The sequence below is a fragment of the Lontra canadensis genome, unplaced genomic scaffold (genome assembly GCF_010015895.1).
Source record: "Lontra canadensis isolate GAN:19392208 unplaced genomic scaffold, GSC_riverotter_1.0 scaffold93, whole genome shotgun sequence".
In the NCBI taxonomy this organism is placed as follows: Eukaryota; Metazoa; Chordata; class Mammalia; order Carnivora; family Mustelidae; genus Lontra; species Lontra canadensis.
The window spans coordinates 5,877,415-5,900,519 of NW_022631087.1; the positions used below are offsets into that span (position 1 = coordinate 5,877,415).

The 23,105-nt window shown below is 43.9% G+C and overlaps 1 protein-coding gene across 21 annotated transcripts in view; it reads right to left on the bottom strand.

The window, feature by feature from the left end:
• The window catches only part of RBFOX2 (RNA binding fox-1 homolog 2), a 263,261-nt gene that overhangs the window by 151,905 nt on the left and 88,251 nt on the right, over nucleotides 1-23,105 (bottom strand). The window lies entirely within an intron of this gene.

Sequence of the window (23,105 nt, forward strand, 5' to 3'; positions counted from 1 at the left end):
CCCACATGGGAAGCTACAACCATGCCAAACATTCTCTATGAGGAGATAAAATCCTATTTATAGACCTATCAGTTGCTCCTTGCTTAGGTTGTAACATAGTTTCCACTTTAAGCCTGATATGACCTCCCCTGACTTCTCTCCTCTCTAATGTTCTTTTCATCCTGAAGGTTCTCACATTTATCTTTACCTTCACAGGGTACTTAAGCTACTATGAAGCTAGGGAGAGGGGAGAAGGAGGATGAATCTCCTTTCCCTATGCCTTCTCCCACTGGAGGGTTTAGGTAAGTTTCAGGACCCAAAATGGGGGAGAGAGAGGGGTTCTTCATTAGATGAGCTTTTCGCAAGGGAACCTAATAAAGTATCTGACAACCAGCAAGTACTTGCTGGTTCTTGCTATGCAAGTGAGGCGTGCTTCTGGCAAACGGGCCTCCTAAGGTCTTGAGCAGCGTATGACTTAGCTTAAAGTTCTCAAATTTTAAAAAGCCAACAAGAATAAACGTCAAGGTTTCTACAATAGAGAATACTGTTTTCAAAAGCTAACCAAGGAACCGAAAGAGAAATACAGAGATTGCTTAATTTTTTCGTAAAACCTGTGATCTCAGGGACCAAGCTGCTGTTGTGTCACACGAGCCGCCAGCACCTCCACGTTGCCACTTAAAATACCGACTGCTGGGCCTCCACCACCGATTCCAGAAGGGTAAGGGCCTTATCCTCATCCAGTGAGCAGTGTTCACTGCCTCCTTTCCCCAGGAGTGGCATGAGCCATACCCCATCTTGCACTGGCCTTGTCCTGCCCCACACCCTAGATGAGATTGTAAATGAACCCTGTCTTCACTATGCAGGCAAACCCGAACCCCTGTGATCTCTGAACGCCAGTAAAATGTGCCATCCCTGGTTCACTTATTTTTTTCACAACCTTAAGCGTATAACTGCCTTTTGTTAATTCTGTGTCTGTAGGTTTTATATCCTGAATGAGATTTCAAATTCGATTATGAGAGCCTCCAGGTCAGTGGTCATGTCTTACCCATTTCAGGATCATCGGTGTTATGCCAGGTGACTGGCATATAATAGGCACACGGTACTCGTTGTTGAAATACTTGTTAGGCTGATCCGGATGGCAGGGACCACCTAGTAAAATATACTTCTCTTGTGTGAATGTCTCACTGCACACAACTCAAGAGAGCCAGGAGAGCCCAACAGAACTTTAACGGAAGTGAATCGTAAGTGGGTCCTGAAAGGAGGGAGAAGCCTGAAGCCTAAGTAATTATTATCTAGCCGCCTTGCATTGTGGGTTCTTGTCCCCACTCTCACGTGCTCCAGGACAAGGTAAACAGAGGATATACCAAATGCTGGAGCAAATGATAGTATTTCCTTATTCCAAGAAAATTCAACCTGCTTTTCTCTATCTACCTTTATATTACTCCTCTTCTAAGGCCCACCTCTTCCTGCCCACCCGAATTCAAAGTGAAATTCCTAACTCAGGATCTGATGATGAGTAGCTATTTAGTATTTTCATTTATAACCAGAAGGGATGGATTTCAGTTTCAGTGAAAGTAATTCAAACTAAACATCAGTAAAAATTACCTGATTGTAAAAGTTGGCAAAGACCAGAAAATAACACCTCTCTTGAAAATTTGTTTTCAACTCTGATGTTTATCATGTAACATGGTACTTCCCTTTTTAAAGGAAAACATAGATTTTCTGGGGTGATCAGAGCTGAGGCATGGCCAAAGATGCTTAAATGAACTCTCAAGATCATTTTCTGGAGGCAGCATGGTACTAAGGAAAGGATCTGGTTTTCGAAGTGGCATCAAATTGCCAAATCACCACTCACAGGCTCTGACCTTGAGCAAGGACTCTAATAACCTAACCTCTTTCAATAGCTATTTCTTCGTCTATAAATGCGGGGCTGTTATGAAAATCAGAAATAATGTATATACAACACTTAGGTTAGTGCCTGTCTAAATAATTATAATTGTTCATTGATCTGTTTATTGTCATTTCTTCTCAGCCCACAAAAAAGGACAGAAAATGCCTCCTTGGCAAATCTGACATGTTAGGGCCACTACTACAATTTCTTTTAAATTGGTAGCAACAGAATATCGATGAGAACTCACCTAAAGAGAGCTATTTTCCCTGTGACTTTTCAAGGAAAACCTGCAGGGAGAGAAACACAAAGTGTTCCACTGGGCAAGATGTCCCTATTATAACAGATGGCTAGGAGAATTTACGGTTTACGGGGACTATCATGCAAAACAAAGCTCTTCGAAAGGGGGAGCTTCTAACACGGGGTGGGGTGGGGGTGGGGAGACAGATGTCAGGGGTTCCTGGTAGGAGTAAAGCCAATACTGCAGGATCTATGTCACAGAAAAGCTTCAAGTAAAGGACGTGGGGTTTTTTGGTTCTTTTGTTTTTTTTTACTCTCTTCAAAATTGCACCCCTCCCTTAAATCAGAAATACTTACCCAACAACCATAAACACCAGCCACAGAGGAAAAAGAAATACCTGCCTGTGCATGAGGGAGGGGGGATGCACAGGGAGCGTAGGGAGCGGGAGATGGTGGCTAGAAAGGATGAGCACTTGTCTATGGAGGGAAGGGGAGAATGGGTGGCTGCGCCATCTTCCTTCATGACTCAGGAGATGACAAGACTGTCGAAGTCACTTGGGTTGTGTTAGGGACAGGGCTGTGAAGGGGAAGACAGCCATGTTTGGGCTTCCACAGGACAGGACTAAAAGCCACTAAGGAGTTAAAGCTTTCAGAGCACGAGAATGAAAATGCTGGAAGTACTTCTAGGGCTTTTTTAGCCAGCCCAGTGGAACGGAAGAAAGCCTGGGCATTAGAGCCAGATGGGCCTTCCTAGCTTTGACCTTGGGCAAGTTGGACAGCCTCCCTAGCCTTCACTCTTCTCATCTAGAAAATCGGGTGAATGGCATGTGCCCTGCAGACGGCAAAGCGTAAAATGCAAACTGCTTCAGAAGAGGCACGCGGTGTAGGCTGCACGTCTGTCCGCACACCTCAGGATAGCCATACGTGAAACACCGGTGGCTGGCATAGATCGCTGTGTCACATATGTTTGCTCTCCCCCTTTCCTTTCCACTTAACTTAGCAGAAAGGGAATCAAGTCCAAGTAGGGAAAGTAACTTTCCCAAGGTTACACCACTGGTTACTGGCAGCATAAAGGCTTAAAATCAGCTTCTGCAAGCTCAGTGCATTGCACCTTGCCTCATTAGGAACATTCCCTTGAGGGCACAAGCAAGCTTAGCTTAACATCATACAGGCTCAGAGAGCCCACGTGAACTAGGGAACAAGCTAACTGCAAGGTCAGCAGCTCCCTGTGATTCGGACACCCAAGAGTTAAGTGCTCAGCCTCCGCCAAGGCTCCGGAGAGCCGGAGAGCCGGGGCTGGGCAGACTCCTATGGGAGGAGGCCCGGGAGGCACTGAAATCCACTCCTTGCTGTGATTGGTCGGCTTCCCGAGGGGTGGGGAAGAATGTCACCCGATCCCCACGGGTAAACAAGAGCAGGAGCATCTGCTCAGGTTTTCAACTAAATCTGTAAAATATTTCTGAACACTTGACCACCAAACTCAGAAGACTGTAACCTCTGACCTTCATGAACAACAGAGCACTTGTTCTTTAATGACCAGATTCTTAGTAACACAATCTGGAGGAGCGAGCCAGTGCAAAAAGGCAGTTTTAATACTGGTCTAGTACAAAATTAGTAAGGAACGTTCCTGCTCTAGGTGCTTGAAATCAACACGGCCACCATCCTGCCTGCCCCCTGGCCCTTGCAGCGGGAAACCAGCCTGCTGGCCTCCATGGTACCATTTTTTTCTAAGTCTGCCATTCAAAAAACATGATGAGACTACACAAGCACATTCTCTCCCCCTGAATTTCTCTCCATCCTCTTCAGGAGGCAGCCCTCCTTTTAAAAAAAGGATATCTTATTGCAAGATGCAACCTCTCTGTAATTATGTTAGCACACATGTGCAGAGCAGAGAGAAGGGAGGGTTGGGGGAGAGAGAAACCCAATACCTTGCCAAATCCACTGGGAAGTCGGCCCAACTTATTAATCCAGGACGGGGCCACTTAACTGAATTGGTTGAGGCAATGCCCTTCAATCTTGGCTATATTCTTTCCCCCAGGGAAGAGTGCAGGAAGGGCCTGTCTCCTCAAAACCTTTGGCCCCAACAACTCTTGTTTCCTCAGAAGTTTCTCTCCCATTTCAAGGGTATACAAAAATATTTCAGTTCTGAGCAGAGAGTCAGAGAGCCAGTCCTATCCCCAAGACTCTACGGGGACTCCACAGGAAGAGCCACCAAAACCTGCATTCCCTGTGTTCCTACGTACAGCCACAGGTCACCAGCTCAATTCTAAACTCCCAGTAACTGAAATGGGGGCTGGGGGGCAAGAGGGTGGATCAAAATAAAATCAAAGAGAAGGTCTCCTAATAAAGGATGAAAACAGGAGACCCTTGAAGAAATACGTCAGCCCAGGGACCAATACAAGCCTGACTCAGTGTCAGCCCAGGAACCAGGGCGAGGCCCACCCAAAACAATCCAGAATGGCCAGGCAGACCCATCCCTCAGGAAAGGTGCAGGCTAGGAATGACCTGACCCACGGTGGACTCAAAGAGCAAAGACTCCTCAACACACGGCCAAAGCAAATCAGCTTCAGGAAGTGGCAGAGGCTCCTTATGGCTCCCTTTTGTTTCTGCTCTATAATCCCAAAGCCAAATCTAATCCAAACTATGCTACGAGTGCCCTTTGCTAACACAGATGTCTCATTTCTAAGTCCCAGGGAACATAAGTGACTCAGCTCCCTTTTTCAGGAATGCTCAGCAAATTACTCAAGGAGACGCCACGTGGTTATTAAAAACAGGCTCCATTGTCAGGCAGGCCCAGGTTCAAATACCTATTCCACCGCTTTCCAGCTCTGTGACCTAAACCTCTTCAGAGCTCAGTGCCTTCATCTGCCAGACTGGGCTTTCACGCCCTATCACCTAGGGAAGGCTGCTAAGAATGGTGGGGAACTGGGGCGGGGGGGCGGAGGGGTACTGCACACAGGATTGGCTGCACCATCAGCATTCAATAAATAGTAGCCATCACTATAAATTATTCCTGAAGACCATAAAGCAACTTCTATGAAGAAACTACAGCACCAAATGACAAGTGTATTAGCATCCCTGCACCTTTACACTGCCCGCCCCACCGGAGACTGGTAAACAGCATCAAGATGGCAAAGGCTATTTAATGACTATCTACTGTGCAACGTGCCAGGCGCTGGGGGAAGAGCGAAAGACACCACCTACCCCTGCACAGCAGTTCAGGCTGGTGAGGGAGGACAGGACAGACAGGACATGATGGGGACAAAGGGAAGTACTGCCCAGAGCTTGTGTTCCTCTAAGAACGGGCTGCTTTTACGGCTGATGCCAGCAGTTGGGGTCACGCTGCAGAAATCTGTCCACGTCACGGGGCAGGGGTGCCGGAACATGAGGCGCACTCTGGAGCTCTATGCGCCAACCAAGAGCGAGGGGAAGGAGAGCCGGGCCATGCACTGCAGGAGAAGAACCGTGGGTCGGTTCTCTTCACGACACACCGGGAAGAAAATAACACTGAGCATGGAGCTGGCAGCCACCAGCCAGCACTTTCAGACAGACACGACAAGATGACTGCTTGTTGGGCTTGGTGCGGCAGCACATACATTTTTTTAGCAAATAGACACGGGGGCTCTCGAAGAATGACAATCCTATCATCAAAAATATGACTTGTCACTGCAAAGCTGCGTTGGGGAGGGCCAGAAGGGACTGCGTTCTATCAGCCAGCGGCACCCAAACTCACAATGCAGTGCTCTTGCTCTTTCTTACTTGACAAATTTTCATCCTCACAATCCCACTCTGTCAAGCTGTCTCACACACACACACAAACACACATACACACACCGTAAAACGTGCACTGCTGATGGACCAGTGCAGGGCTAGGCCACTCCTTGGTCATGACAGCACACGGCCATCAGGAAACCGCGCCATGAGAAGGGGAAAGGCACCGGCCTGAGAACAAAGGTTCTGTACCACAGACCCAGCTCCGCCACCAGCCAGAGCTCTACGCCCATGGGACCACAGCCTTGCGTAGTCAACTTCTCGGAGACTCGTTTCCCCGACAGCAGAACACAGTGATGTGATGACACCCAGCCCTGACATTCAAGGGGACCTGAGGGCCAAGCCAATGCTCCCTACCCTGCACTTGTGTTCCCGTGTCATGGCAGACAGGCCACAGGAGAGCTGGGGTATGACAATGTACTCTCAAGCGATGACAGTTTCCTCTCTCAACTAGACTAGAAGTTCAGGCAGAGGAGAAAGCCAGCTAGAACCTTTCTGGAACACAAACGACAAGGTTTTGGGATTTACAGTCCTGGCCCCTGAAGTCCCGTCAGGACTCTCTGTTCCCTGAACAGTAAGCCGGGAAAGAAAGCAATGGAAAGCAACAGGACAACGGCGAAGTCACCTGGCACCTGCGAGGGCACACGGTTTGCTGGCACACAGAGCCCTCCAAACAGGATGCTGAGAAGGACACAGGAAAGGCAGTTGCTATTTCTGGCCAATAGGTCAGGACCTGGACGCCGGGTGTCCTCTCCACCGGACAAATCGTGTGGTCAGAACTAATCTCGCAACTGCCGGCACTCAACAAACCAGCAGCGCTTGGGAGAGGGCTCTCTGGAGACGCGGAGCTGCCGCAACCGAGGGACATGTACCCAGATTAGATCGGCGAAGGCCTCTCGGGTTCCACAGGAGGTATTGTAGGGAGCAGGGGCACGGGCTGGCGCAGAGAGCAACACAATGAGCTCCCGAGCGCCGCACGTGCTCAGGTCAGAAGAGTCGCCGCCGTGCCACCATCGACTCCGGGAGCCGCCAGGCATCCACATACCTGTGCCTCCGCTCACAGTTCCTCTAGAGCGCCTGACAGCCTGGCTTTGCAGGGCAGCCGCCCATTCCCTCCACTTTCTATTTAGGAGGAAGAGTTCTCATTTTCTGTCCCCTTCTCTTTACCTTTCCCTTCCCAACATAAAAGCGCGAATCAGAAGTGCGGTGTGCACCCCATGGGATGTTATCTAACAATAGCAAAGAAGGAAGTACTGGTGCGTGGCGCACTGCAGGGGCAGCCTGAAAACATGCTAAGTGAAAGAAGCCAGACACAAACGGGTCACGTATCACAAGATCCATTTTCTAGGAAGTATCCAGAACAGGAAAATCGGCAGAGACAGAAACTAGACTAGTGGCTGCCCACAGGGTGAAGCAGAAGGGCCTAGAGGAACTAGGAAATGAGGACTTGGGGGTCCATAGTTTTGGTTTTTTTTTTTTTTTGGAGTGACGAAAATGTTCTGCAGTTGACTGTGGTGACGGCTGAACAACTCTGTGACCATACTAAAGCCACGAACTGTATACTGTAAATGGATGAATTGCATAGTATCGAATTACATTCAACAAAGCCATTTTAAAATGCCTCGAAGGAATTACAACTTCTTCAGGAAGGGAAATGTAGTGAGGGAGAAGGGCTCCCTGGCTGTCCCTGGTTTCCACACGCCGGCCCTCGTTCCTTCTGATCAACTGCTCCTGTTGCTATTCCATGCCGTGCTCCGCTGCTCCGCCGACCCCTTTCCCAAGATAACTGGGCAGGATGGCAGCTTGGCTTGGGTCTCAAAGTCTACCCCTGCTCTGTCTTGCCTTTCGTGTCCCTTCTTCCACATCTCATTTCCCTGTCCCCACAGACATTTTTAAATCGCCCCCACGCCTGAGCAGTGGCTCATGACCTACAGTGCCATGGAAAGGAATGAAGGTAAACGACACTAAAGAAGCACGGGTTTGGGAGTTTCAACACATCTGGGTTCCAAAGTACTTGATGAGTGACTCTGCCCACTCTCAGTTTCCACTTCTGTAAAATGGGCAAAACACTACCTGACGCGTCTAGTGCACACAGTTATTATCAAAGCTAAATGGGAAGCTCTATGTAAGTGATTAATATGCTGCCTGGCACCCAGAAGGTACTCAATAAATAATAACTTATTTACAGAAGCTGTATGCCCGTTGTTTCATGTTGTCATCCAGCACATCAGCCTCAGTGCCCAAAAGGCAATAATAAAAAGCAGACCATTGATGTGCCCCAAAGTTAAATATATTAAGGCCATTTTTATTTTATTCTTTTGGTCTCCTGTATTTTCTCAACTTTCTTCAAAGAACGTGTATTACTTTTAAGAAAATGATTTTAGGGGCGCCTGGGTGGCTCAGTCAGTTAAGCGTCTGCCTTCAGCTCAGGTCATGATACCAGGGTCCTGGGATCCAGCCTCCTATCAGGCTCCCTGCTCAGCAAGGAGCCTGCTTCTCCCTCTCCTTCTGCCTGCTGTTGCCCCTACTTGTGCTTTCTGTCAAATAAATAAATGAAATCTTAAAAAAAATTTTTTAAATTAAAAGATTTCAGGGATTTTTTTTTCTTTTAATGAATTTAAATAGGGGCATCTGGGTGGCTTAGTCGGTTAAGCATTTGACCCTGGTATCAGCTCAGGTCCTTATCTCAGTGTCTTGAGTTCAAGCCCCGTACTGGGCTCCACCCTGGGCATGGAGCCTCCTTTAAATAACAATAATGATAATAAAATAAAATATCTGACTTCAGTATGGGACAAAATGTCTGAGAATGTGGGCACAGACCAAACAAACTGCAAGAGACCGTCGCATGGTGAGTCCAGCACCGTGAGTCCACTGCATGTTGCCCGGTGCCTGCCTGGGGAGCCGGGAGCAGCCTTCCGATGTCAGAAAGCACTTGCTTTGCTCTGGGTGCCCTCTGTTGACAAAAACAGATATAGCCACTTGCTCCCGGGCTCTCTCCCTTTTCTCCTCCCACCCCAGGAGAGCCTAAAAGTCCTCTGAGTGTAACGCAGACTTGAGGACAGGGCTTCCAGTTACAAAATTTTCCTTAGCCCCCTATATAATCAGGACAGCCCTTTTCTTCTGATTTCCCAAGTCCCCCCTCATTTTGTAACTGAAGCTTATCTCCAAACAGGTGAGCTCTCGCAGGCTGGCAGAACACGAAGTGAGCGGCCTTTACAAGAACGTATGTGAACTTCAATCACGGCTGCCGTTCACGTCAGAAATGGCTCCAGCATCAGCACAGCAGGAATAAACTGCTATTGTAAATAGTCCCCAACACAATGTGAAACCCAATAAATGTGAAACAATTAAAAAAAAAAACAAAAACACTAACTGGTGAAGTACTTAAGAGCTTCTATAGATGAAAATTGTTTAACAGCACCGTTCCAGACAACTAAGAACTAAGAATAGAATAAAAGCACGTCAGAGTTGCCAGGATCTCAAATATTATCATTTCGAACTTCCTTATTTCTAGGAGGAAACTGAAGGGCCCAAAGAAGCAAAGTGATATATGCAAAGTCAAAATTAGTGAACAAGCCAGGTTTCCTGACTCCCTCACGACGCATGGTCTCTCCACTACACTATACAGTCTTTATTCAGAAACTTCTTCATGTAAGCATTACCCAGGACAAGGACAGCTGCATTTTAACCACTTTGTAGAGAGTAAAGAAACTAAAACATGTAGTAATTCTTGAAAGGAAATGGAGGAAAACAAATCATTTTTCTACAGTGAAATGAAGCCTTTTATAATATCACTACTTTCTTAACAGCAATCATTTTTTAAATTAAATTACTCTTCACAGGGTTAAAAAGTACACTGTCAACAAGCAATATCTAAATAAGGAGTCAGCAAGCTACGGTCCACGGACCAGATCCAGCTTGTCACTTGCTTTTGTACAATCTGTACACGGACCATGAGCTGAGATGGTTTTTACATTTTTTTTAAATGGTTGGGGAAAAAAAATCCAAAGAAGCGTATTTCATGACATGTGGAAATTCCATGAAATTCAGTGCCCTCAAACAGGGTTTATTAGAACCCAGCCACAGCCATTCATCCCCATGCTGTCTACGGCTGCTCACACACCACAGCAGCAGAGCTGAACAGCTGCGACAGAGGCCCGATGGCCCCCAAAGCCCAAAATATCTGCACACCGATCCTTTGCAAAACGTGTCTGTCCATTCCTGTTCTCAATGACTGATAAACCCTCAGTCAAGTGCAAAGTACAGCGCTGTAAGTTCTGGGAGCGCAGCCTCAGCGACAAGCTCCCCACGCTTTCCAGCAGGAGCCCCGCACATGCTGAGCAGCCGACCTCAACCTCCTGACAGGCTGATGGCTCCTCCAGAGAAGCCCAGCGGCCACTGTGCTAGGCTCCGGCATGCTTGTTGGTTAACATGCATCAGCAATCCTACAGAAGCACACCCACTTTACAAATGAGCACCCGAAAGCGAGGGGAAACATCAGGCAGTAACTAAAATTCTGAACCCAGGTCTGCTTGACACTAAGGTTCTTTGATTATTCCCCACTGGTCTCCAAAGAGTGTTCCAATCGCCTGAGAGGGCTTCAGGGTCAAAAGGATGCTCAGAGGGTGAGGCTCCAAGTCCTCCAAACAAATCTTTGCTACTAGGACCGCCGCACTCACATTTTTCATAGATTGCGTCCACGGACTTCATTAGAAAAAGAAGGTACTGCTAAGGAGTTTAGTCTGGCAGGCAGTGTACCTCTTCAAAACCAAAGCTATGCTCTTCTCCCTGTGCCACTTATTACCACCCTTGGAAAATCTCTCACAAAGCCGGACAACTAATGTCCTCATCTGCCAAAGGAGATTAAAACCCTGCCCTCCCCCCCCCCCCCCCCCCCCCCCGCCCACATGTAAATCTCAATGGGGCTCACCAAGATCAAATGAAAATGAATAGGAAAGTGATCTGTAAACTCTACAGGACTAGAGGAATATAATACAGAATTATTACCCCCTCAGTGTAGGCCGGGGAGGGGAACCAGAAAGGAAATAACATTCACTACCAACTAAAGAAAAAACCAACATGCAAGTAAGATGTAAAAAAAAAACACACACACACACAAACTTTTTTTTTTTTTTTTAAAGATTTTACTCATTTATTTGAGAGAGCGAGAAAGGCCACAGATTACACAGGGAGAGGGAGAAGCAGACTCCCCGCTGAGCAGGAAGCCTGATGCAGGACTGGATCCCAGGAGCTGAAGGCAGACACTTAACCCACTGAGCCATCCAGACACCCGAGAACACATATTTAATTAAAAGTAAATAAGGAGGGGCTCCTGGGTGGCTCAGTCATTAAGCATCTGCCTTCGGCTCAAGTCATGATCCCTAGGTCCTGGGATCGAGCCCACATCGGGCTCCCTGCTCAGTGGAAAGCCTGCTTTCTCTCTCCCACCCCTCCCCCGCTTATGTTTTTGCTCTCGTTGTCTCTGTGGCAAATAAAAAAAATCTTGAAAAAAAAAAAAAAGTAAATATGGAAAAGACATGTGCTCTTTTGGTAGAAGTATCATCAACGTTCCAATCTAACATTCAGATTTAAAACTCAACTTTTAGGGGGCGCCTGGGTGGCTCAGTCAGTTGGGTGTCTGCTTTTGGTTTGTGTCATGATCCTATGGAGCCCTACATTGGGCTCCCTGCTCAGTGGGGAACCCGCTTCTCACTTTCCCCCCTGCTTGTGCTCTCCCGTGTGCTCTTTCTCTCAAATAAATAAATAAAATTAAAACAACAACAACAACAACAAAAAACCTTCAGGGGTGCCTGGGCGGCTTAGTCGGTTAGGCATATGACTCTTTGATTTCAGCTCAGGTCATGATCTCAGGGTTGTGAGATCGAATTGGTGCCTTTAAGTTTCCCTCTCTCCCTCTCCCCCAACTTCTAAAAAATAAAAATAAAAATAAAACCCAACTTCACTAATTATTAGCTACATAGTCTTGGGCAATGACTTAAATCTCTTTGAGCCTTGGTTTCCTCACCTGCAAAGGGGAGGAATAAAATAATACTTGCTAAATGCTTGATACAGGACTTGGCACATAATCAGTGTTCGATACACGTTAGCTCTCTTTTCCTGGGAACCCCTACTTGAGAGTCTAAAATTTAGACACAACCATTAAAATGAGTGCATGAGCTCCCTACACCAATGACAAAATAACAGAATTAAGGAGCTAGAAGCATCTTTAGCTTAGATGATTCTATGATCCACATGACACCCCAAAGCTTCTGAGAGCACAGGCTAAAGATGTTCTAAGGAACAATGAAAGATCCTAATAATAGGAGATACACAGGCAGGCCCTTGTTGAAAAGTTCTACTAATTCAATAAGGATGTTTATTGAGTGGTTTAAGAGCCTTGTGTGGCTCCACAAAATGGCAGATTTACATTTAATATCCACTTGACGAAACCCATTAAACTTGTGAGAGGCACTCTCTCTTGCTGAAGATCAGATATCTACCTTCTTAAGTATTAATTTTTTATATAGCTCTGGCAAGGCAAAAGCAAAAAACCCAATGAAAGCCTGAACAAAGATTTTTGTTGGTTTTTTTTTTTTAAATCTTCCACAGGAAGAAATCCCCAGAGTAGTCTCCATATTTCAAGAAGGCTAGAGATAAGTTTACTTTTTAATTGATCCCTTTACCAAACTCTTACTGAGTACTTACTCTGAGCAAAGTATTTAAGAATATCAAGAAGTATGATAGGATCCTTGTTCTCACAGAACAGCATGGGCCAACATAAAATAATATGCAGTGATAAAGTGCCATTATAAAGTGGAAATTCTGTGCCTTGGGAGTTCAGCAGGCAAGACTTCCTGAAAGAGCATCTGAAGTGGGATTTAATGATGGTAAGGATGGCCAGTATCTAAACATGCAAAAGACCATAAAAAAGAAATCAGAATTAAAACCTTTATCTGATTTCAAAACTACACCACCCCAACCTATAGTGTGGCTAGAACACAGAGAACCTTACAAGATGCAGAAGGATAAAGACTGGGGCCATACCACGGATGTCCCAGAGTAGCCACTGAAGAGTTTTCAGCAATGAAACAGCTAAGCAGAATAATGATACTCCAGTGAGATCAGAGCTGAGCCTTTGTTTAAATGTATGATTACATTGAATTTACTGAAATTATCTTCTGGTGGCACCATGTTTTCTAACACAAAGACCTTAAATCATCTGTTGTGTTCCCCCTGCTTTTCTAAATCAACCCTAAATCAGCTCGGTATAATGGCATACACTAATGCTATCAAGAAAATAAAAATATTTTATCTATAACTGAAACACGTTTTGGCTACCAACTATGAGGCCTTTTGCTTTATCGTACACTTAACTAGTTGGTTTCATTCTAAATCGCCTGCCAGTGGCTGTCGAAGGACAACGGGTTGAAGAGATCGATCATGTTTCTTAAAAGTAACTCACGAAATGGCAGCCAGGTGTGATTACAGCTATCTGCCGCTTAGGTCTACTAACTACGTGGCCGCCCTGAACAAGTCTAAGGAGATGAATTACCTGATTTTGAAAACTGTGAATAAAGAAAATTCTAGAGTTTTCCTATATAAGTAGTCCCAGTGATTAATAATCTTTAGTCAGATAAATCTTTTCGAAGGCCATATTAAACTTCTCATTACAACACAAATCAAATGCCCATAAGGGTTAGGCCAATCTACTGGAAAGCCAACCGGTGAAGTTATGATGCATGCATTTACAAAATAGTAAGGATTTGCGTCAAGAGACAAGTACAAACTGTTCTGACAGCCTAAAATCACAGCAAATCCAAACTGAGTGAAAACTGGCAAAGCTGGGGGAAGAAGTCAAGCCACGGAATAAAAGACAGGATGTGACAAAGAAACCACATACAGAAGAGGGATGAAATGAAAGCCAGCCATCCTTTCTATGCTTCTGGTTGGAGTTACTCATCTATCCCCAGATCCACAGCAGCCCTGCTGAATTCAGAGGTAGGAAGTTAAGTGATAAAAACTCCCATTGTTTTCATTAGGAAGCACGACACTGTCAAGAACCACAAAGTCAAACCCATTACAGCCAAAAGACTTCTTAAAGGAAAAAGAAAAAACTTGGGCCCAGAGATGAGAAGAGACTTTCTAGACTACAGGAAAAGCAGAAGGTAAAAGCAGTGAAATATCACGTCAGCTAATAAGTCACCTTTGATATGGGAATTTTACCAATGTAATGCTTACAAAGTAAGTACTGTCCTCCTCACTTTCACTGATGACAACACTGAGCCTTACAGAAGTTAGATTTTGCTCACGGTCTTCATAAATTTACCAAACTCACTGGCTCTAACACTTATGGAAATGCTATGCATATGAAGTGCTAAATGAGTTCAAATGAGTAGAGGCAGTAAGCAAAGGTCTCAGACAGCAGGTTAAGTTATGGCCGGGGACCCTGAAGGATACTTGGGGTTCTGCAGGGAACAGGAGAAATATTTCAAGCAAAAGGCAGTAGGAAGAAATAAATAACCAGGACAGAGATCTGAAGGACTCTGAAGAGCCATGCACAGTAGAAGAAATACGTGGAAGAGACTAACAAGGAGCACAATGGTTGTAAAGAGCCTCGAACGGCTCGGTTTGGCCAGATTCTGTCCAAGTCATAACAATCTCAAAACTGACTCCACTCCCTCTTTCTACTGATGCTGCCAAGACCCATAATGAGTTACGTAAATAAACTGGTACAGGTTTCATTCCCCACACCCAAGCATATTATTTTTGGAAATACGGTAAAGCTATGCTCCTGGGCTAGAAATTGCAAATCTACAGATTTAAGTCATTTTACATGGTGAATTCAAAGCCTACAGAAAGTAAGTAGCTCCTTAGAAAGCTTCCCTAAGGCCTCGTTTCCATAAAATTAAAGAGAAAAATGACTTAATGACTCTATCGTATGCTGGGAAATTTATGTATGTTACCTCTAATTGCAAAACAACCTTTCATAGTAGATACTATTCCTATTTTATAGATCAAGAAACTGAGGCTCAGAGAAGGAGTACTTGTCCAAAGTCATACGGCCTGCAAGGGCAACACTGATTTTTAAATCCAAAGCCAGGGTGTGGTTTGTGCAGGTATGTGTATGTTTGTCCAGAGGAATTTCCATGAAACAGCCTTACGGAAGCTACAGTGCCTTGGTTAAATAAAGAAAAGTCAATGACTGTGGCTGATCCTCTACCACATCATATCTCTTACGACAAGTAGAAATCAGCATAACTGCTCTTCACTGCCTGAAGAACTTTCTTGCCTCAACATGCCAGCCACTAAGGATCTGGAGGCTATGTCAGCCAAACACAAAACCACTATAAGCCTACCAATCTTTTGGGGGAGCCATCTCCAGTACTGAACAAAGATAGTCAAATGCTTGTTTCCATAGTCTCTTTCCCAGGATAGCTACATAGAGTTTATCCAAATTTAGTAAATAAGGATGAAAATATAGTTTTGTTTTATTAGGGAGAGGGGACAGATTTGTCTTACAAAATCTCATAACTGAGAAAAAAAATCTGCAAATTGTAAATGTGACAAAGAACTTGTATCCAGAATATATAAAGAACTCTTACAATTCAGTAAGAGGACAAACGAACCAAGTAAAAAGTGGGCAGAGTAAAAGACTTAAACAGATATCTCAACAAAGAAAACATACAAATGGCTAATAAGCCCCCCAAAAAAGGGCAACTCTACATCTTTCAGTATAAAGAAATGCAAACCAAAACCAAATGAGCTATCAACACATACTCTGTATAATAAAAAAAAGTGGATAAAACCAAGCCACTTTAGAAAATAGTGTGATAGTTTCTGACACATGAGCTTACCATAAAACCCAGCAATTCCACTCCTAGAAATCTGCCCAAGAGAAATTAAAACATATGCCCACACAAAGACTTCAATGCAAATGTTCATCACAGCATTATTCATAAAGGCCAAACTGAAAATGATCCAAATTACCTATCAGTTGGTAAATGGATTAACGAATTCGCATACATCCATAGAAAAGAACACTCTTCAGCAACAAAAAGTAATGACAGAGCGTTGCATACTACAACATGGACGAACCTGAAAAACATTACGCTAAATGACAGACGTCACACACGAAAGACTCCATACATATCATATGATCCCATTTACATGAAATATCCAGGAAAGACAGAGTCAGAAAAGAGATCAGTTTCTGCTTGGGGTGAGAGTGGGTATTGCAAAAAAATTCAAGAAAATCTGGGCAGGAAGGGTAGGGGGGTGTGTTATGGAAATATTCTAAAACCAAACTGTGGTGATGGTGGCACCACTCTATAAATTTTATAAGATCACTGAATAAGTTTACCTACATTGAATGACTTTTATGGTACAGAAATTACATCTCAATTGTGCTTTTAAGTGATTACTAAATTTATTTATCTACTATTTTCTATATATATGCATATATATATTTAATAACTCCAGGGAAAATGGGAAAGTATATAAGAAAGTGAATATAACCACCTTATGATTCAGCTACACTTAGTCATAATAATATAAATATTATATAACCATAAATTAGTAATAAACATGGATTTTTTTAAACTGGCTTTATTAGAAAGGAGACAGTGTCTAGAAAACTGTTAATATCTCATCTCCAACAGTAGGAAGCCAAAATATAGTGTCTAAAATTGGTAAATCAAGAAATAGCAGAATAGGCATGTTATTTAGACACATGGCAGACAGCAGCAGATGAAATGAAATGGTCTTTTCCAAAAGGAAAAGGCTTACCAACTATTTGTAGAGGGAAATGATCTAAAATGCAAGAGTGAGTCTGAAGCTAATTATATGGTTCGAGCAAAATGCTCAAACACCAGATGCCACAGCATTTACCAGCCCTTCATCCACTAGAGGGTGTAAGGCAACACCGCAGAGGACCTGACCACTGATGGGTGACCTGGTGTCAGAGACTGGGGCGAAGCAACCATTTTATAATATACTTTGCAAGACTGAGAATGGGGTTCTATACAACCTAGCAGAGAGAGAGGGGGAGAAAAAAAGGAATTTTATATGTAATTTAAAGCAAAGCAGAAGTATTTTTAATTAAAAAGGGACCAGTAAGAAAATTATTATAGATTATGAGATATAGAAGGGGTATGAAACAATTTACTTCTGAACCAGTCATTTTAATAGTTTTCAGCCATGGGGGTGGGGGTGGGTAAAATTTCTCATTTGACAAGTCCTAGCTGGAACTGATATTAAACACAGCAAATAATTAAACTTGTTGCCTAGACCATTCTAAGGCTGCTTATTTTTCCTTTCTTTCTTTCTTTGGTTGTCCTAAAATTCGATTCTTCACAGCAGCCAGAACGTTGTTTTTAAAAATGTAAAATAAATCACATCACTTCCCTGCCTCAAACCTTTCAAAGTGTCTGACGTTAAACAAAATAATTTTCATCTATTCTTTCAACAACTATTTATTGATCTCCCCCTATAAGTCAGGCTCTGCTGTAAGCGAAGTCACAGCTTGCCCAGCGTATTTTGGTGGGAGAGACGCACCATAAAGTACGTGCAGCGGACAATTTCAGATGCTAGTGAGAGATGCGAAGAAAGTGCAGCTGCACGGTCAGGTTATGGATCTGGCTATCGTCAGACTGGTGTAGTCAGGAAAGGCTTCTCGGAGGAGTAAATTGTGCAGCTGTGGCCTGAATGAGAAGGTGAGCAGCTGGGTGAAGAGAAGTGCACAGAAGGCAGAAGGGACCGTGACTCCACACTGCAGCTGGGGTCGTGCTTGTTCAAGAACACCCACGTGGCAAATGCCAACTGCAGGTCGGAGGGCGGCAGGGAGCTCCAGAGGGAAGCAGGAGGCTCATGTACAGTCCTCCCTGCACCATACGACGGGATAGGACTCAACCAACAGAAGCCACTTTCATTCCTGCTACAACATGGATGAACCTTGAAAAGATCATGCTGAGTGAAAAGAAACCAGTCACAAAAGACCAGATATTGTAGGATTCCATTTATATGAAAAGTCCAGAAGTGGCAAATCCACAGAGATGGAAAGCAGATGAGTGGCTGCAGAGGGATATGGAATAGGGAAGCAACTGATAAAGGATAAGGAGTTCTTTAAGGCTGCATTTTTAAGGACAATTACTAGAATTTTGTTCTTCGAAACTATAGACGGCCATCTACTAGTAGGTCCAAAAAACCAATTTTGCTCAAACAACTGTTGAATGGAAAGGAATAGAAAATATACAATATAAATATAATATTATACATATATAAATACAATGCAATATAAAATAAAAATATAATATAAATTATATTAATTATAATTACACGAGTAATTACACTTGTGTGTGTGTGTAAACTGGGTCATGATGTTAAAGCTACTGCTTACTAGGGGGTGTTGTCTTTTTTAAGCTTGAAAGCACTGAACTAGATCTTGAACCCTCTCTTACCAAGTCCTCCATTCTAACAAGGGAGGAAAAGAAGCCATCATTTCTTTGGCACCAAACAAAATGAGGAGGACAGAAAATGCATTTGCTATTGTCCATGGCTCCCAATCAAAGTAACTGAAAGCCCTGAAAGTTAATTTATAAAAATGTTGACTAAAATAAAGCCCATACCAGGGATAAAAGGAAGAACTGGTTAGAAAAAGGGAATTTTTTTTTTCAATCCTTAAGAAAGAAAATACTTTTGAAAAAGAAATCCCTTAGGTCACTTTTATTTTTTTTTATTTTTTAAGTAGGCTCCAGACACAGCATGGAGCCCAACAAGAGGCTTGAACTCAGGACCCTGAGATCAAGACCTACAATCAAGAGTCGGACTTAACCAACTGAGTTAATTAACCGACTTAACCAACTGAGCCACCCAGGTGCCCCTCGTAGGTCGTTTTTAATCTATCCTCTCAATTAAAAGTACGGCTGCCACTCCCAATTAAAATCTCTTAAGAGTCAAAGTCGTATCTGCCAACTTGAACATCTCCTTTGACATTCTGTTTCCGTGTTTCACCTAAACATGTCAACAGAGTGGCTTTTCAACAGAATTTTAGGAAAAGGAAAAAAATTTCAAGGAGCCACTGACCAGCATTTTATAAATAAGATAAAAATCTTAACACCATGATATTAATTTTTTCTTTACATTTTAAATACAAAAAGATAAACTGTGGACCATAAGCTATTTTAACAAACAAGACAGGAAGAAAATTTGACAGACATGTTACTCAAGGGACATCCAGGTCATACGAAACCTTTTCATGTTGCTACATTCCCCAAGGATTCCATAATATCTTGTCACACTAGCAAGAGAACATCCCCATTCAAGGAATAGAGAACACTGACAGAAGAATACAAATGGGAAATACAAGACACTGGAGGCTGAAAATCCAGGGTTCAAGTCCATTTCTGCCACCTCCCTTCTATGTGACATTGGAAATTCATTTAAAAATCTCTGTGATGGGAAACCTGGGTGGCTTAGTCGTTAAGCATCTGCCTTCAGCTCAGGTCATGATCCTGGGATCAAGCCCCGTATCAGGCTTCCTCTCCAGCTCCTCCTGCTTGTGTTCCCTGTCTTGCTATCTCTCTGTCATAAATAAATAAAATCTTTAAAAAATAATAATAAAAAAATATAAATAAATAAAAATAAAAATCTCTGTGTTGGTTCTATATTTTTTTTAAGATTTATTTATTTATTTGAGAGAGTGTGTGCACAAGTAGGGGGAGGGGCAGAGGGAAAGGGAGAGAATTTCCAAGCAGACTCCCTGCTGAGTGGGAAGCCCAATGTGGGGCTTGATCCCAGGACTCTGAGATCATGACATGAACTGAAATCAAAAGTCAGATGCTTAACTGAGCCACCCAAGCGCCCTTCTGTGTTGGTTTTCTTATGGATAGAGATAATAAAGCCCCACCTACCTAGCAAAGCTATTGTGAAGGTCAAAACTCAGTAACCATGGAAGCACACTGTAAAGTACTTTATAAACATCAGTCTTTTTTTTTTTTTTTTAACATACTATTACTCTCAGCTCTATACCTGACTCAACACCTGAACCCAACCAAGAGTCTGTACTCTCTCATCTCAAACCTGAATGGCAATGTTTCATTCCCGCACAGGTTAAATGTTACGTAATGCACTGTGCCATAATTCCAATTCCTGATCACAACAGTCAAGGGGACATGTGCTAGAGTTCTGGCCTTACGGCTAAGATGACCACACACCCCACCCATCTCGGTTTGCCTGGGACTGTTTCAACATGAGCATTGCTTTTCACTCTCAAAGGCGCCCCAACTAGAATGAGGAATGGTATGGCCACCCTAATGTAGCAGACATAAAGTTACAGCACCAAGAGGTGGCAAGAGGCTGGCCTCGGGACTCCCACTGTACTCTCTAAAGGCCCTGAAAGCCATCCTAAATAAACAAACAATGTTAGCAAAAATAGTAAGCCTGCTCTGCAGAACTAAGTCCCCTTCTCACCAGATTGCTACGCCAAAGCCCCTCCTATCTAAAAACTCCGGAGCTAATACTCAGACATTCTCTCATTTAAAAATGTCACAAACCCACAAATTATTCCAGCCTTAACACTCAAATAAGCACCTGCACATATATATAAACCACAGAGAAAGAATCAGCTGGGAATCTAAACCCTATATTGTTATCAACCTGACCCTCAGCCTTCCAGCTGGTTTTCACTTCTATAATCTGGACGATGTCCGTCTCCTGCACGGCCACAGAGAGAGCCCATTAGCAAGCACGGTGAAGCACTTGGAGTGCCTTACGAATGCAATGGCCTGTCATCTCAGAAAGCTGGCTAACTGACTGGCAAGAAGGCTGGGGCAACCGCACATAAAAAAAGCAAAACCTCTAGAAGGTAGCTGGTGTTTTTTTTCCCCCTCCTTTGCTCCGAAAGTTTCTGATTCAAATGTGCCAGTGGGAGCTTACATAACAGCAGGAAAAAGGTCACTGAACAGTGAGATGTCGGTCTACTTGGTGCTCAGCAACGCAGGGGCAATAACCCTTAACCAGGGGCCATGGCTTCCTAGATCTGTGGTTGAGCTTCCCGAGGCCTATGAAGCCGCCAAACAATAAACGAAGTATGGGGGTAAGCAGGCACACACGCACATGACCACATTCTCCTTGTGCGAGGGAACAATCCCCAGGACAGAGGAAAGGGCCCTCAACAAAAGACAAGACAAATTTCAGTCCTTACACAACTACGATCGGATAGGCTGCCTTGCATAAGCCACTTTAATCTCCGTGTGCCTCAGTTCCCTGCTCTCTCCAAAGGAAGTGTTTGCTTTATCTACTTCAAGAGGTGACTGTGAGGATGAGGTGAGAAAGCACAGATGACAGTGTTCTAGGAGGACCAGGATTTTAACTCTGCCTCTTTTAAAATCACGAGGAGATGCTGATAAAAATCATGTCTCGGGACGGTTCCCATCTGTTTAGAAAGGAACGGCAAAAGAATGAGGAGGGCAAATAAAGACACAATTAAAATTCACCTTCACCTCACAGCCCCGGCTCCTGGATTTGCTGAGCCAAACCACTCTGGGGAGATGTAAAGATCCCAAGTTCAGCTTCTGCCCAGCTCAGGCTGCTCGGTGACCAGTGTTACCCACTGATAAATGCCTCCCAAACCGCCGTGCCCAAAGTGAGTTCACAAGGTTAGGGGCATTAATTAGCAGTACTCATTTGGATTCTGTTTTCATCAAATACAACAAGCAGCTATTCAATATTTGCCTGTTTGCACTGCTCTAAGATCTCTAATTCAGAGATCCAGCCAGAGAACAAAATAAAGCCCAAGAAAATAAACTAATATAAACCTGTCACCATCAGAATGTGCCTCAAAGTAAATTAACAGCTTTAAACTGTGGCAAAAGGGGTCTGCCTAGACCTACGGCAGACAGCGTATGAGTAATGAGGGTGCACGTGACAGAAGTGGGACCCTACCACAAGAGAAAGGAAAAATAAAGCAGTTCCAAGCAACTGGGCTTTAACAAATTCCTCTTAACTCTTTTTGCTTAGTTTCTCATCGATCTGCAATCCCCATAGGAAGAAGAGAGCATTACACAGTACCTTTCGGATCCTTTAAACTCAGCACATCTATCCCCATGCTTTATCAATTACTTTTACCTTCCCATATCTAAAATAAGCCTACATCCAACATAAGTAATATTTTATAAGGAAGTAAACATATGCACTGGTATGCAAGATGGAAGACTGACCATGATCCTTTGTTTTAAGGGTCCTAGGTGAAAAGTACAGGATGAAACAGAAAATGCCACTCCTTTTAACGTAGCCCATAGCACTACTTTTTGACTCCAGCTGCAAAACAGCATCAGCTGTAGAGGATTCTAAATATGTGAATGACTAAACCCGATTTTAGACCTACTGAATCAGAACGTCTGCGGGCTGAGCTCTAGGCCATAGTACTTTTCCTGATATACGGCCATGGTACAGAACTACTATCAAAGGGCATAAATTCCACAGTTTACAAAAGCTCTAGAGCAGACCCAAACCAGGAAGGAAGGAAGGAAGGGAGGAAGGAAGGAAGGAAGGAAGGAAGGAAGGAAGGAAGGAAGGAACGATCATCTATATTTTGTTTAGATCTGTAGTAAATGACTGTTATCTTTCAACAAAACTTCCATAGCGACAAACTTCAATTGCTATGGTGATGATCCCACTGGGAGAAGAGCACGAGGATCAAGACCACTCTCCCTCCCCCTTTTTCTTCATACCCTACCTGGGGCCGGTCTGATACCAACCCAGCACCAAAAGTGCAAGAACTGGGCAAGTACTCAGAGGACTGCGATGATGGGTCGTCCCAGTTGTTAAGATCAGCATCACGGGCTCTGATGAGATCCAACCATGTCACAACACTTTGGGTTTAGCACTCTGATGACACATGTCCTTTGGACAAGCCTAATAGTGAGCAGGATTTTGGACAACCCTATAGGGAAGTTGGACAGGCATTCAAAGTTAGTGCTAGGAGCTATCCTTTCAAATCTCCCAAAAAATACCTATATGCCCGGACATCAAGGAGGCAAATTTCAGAGGGTAGGTATCTTAAGTCGCATCATTGCTCTGAAGCAGCTTTACCTATTCTTCCAGCCTAATGCGGCTTCAGCCTCATCTGCTCAAGGTTTCAGACCGTGGAAGGCTAGGGGTGGCATTTTATACACTCACCTAAAGCATCCAGAGGCTGTCTCATAGGAAGCAGTACTGCTCTACCCACAGT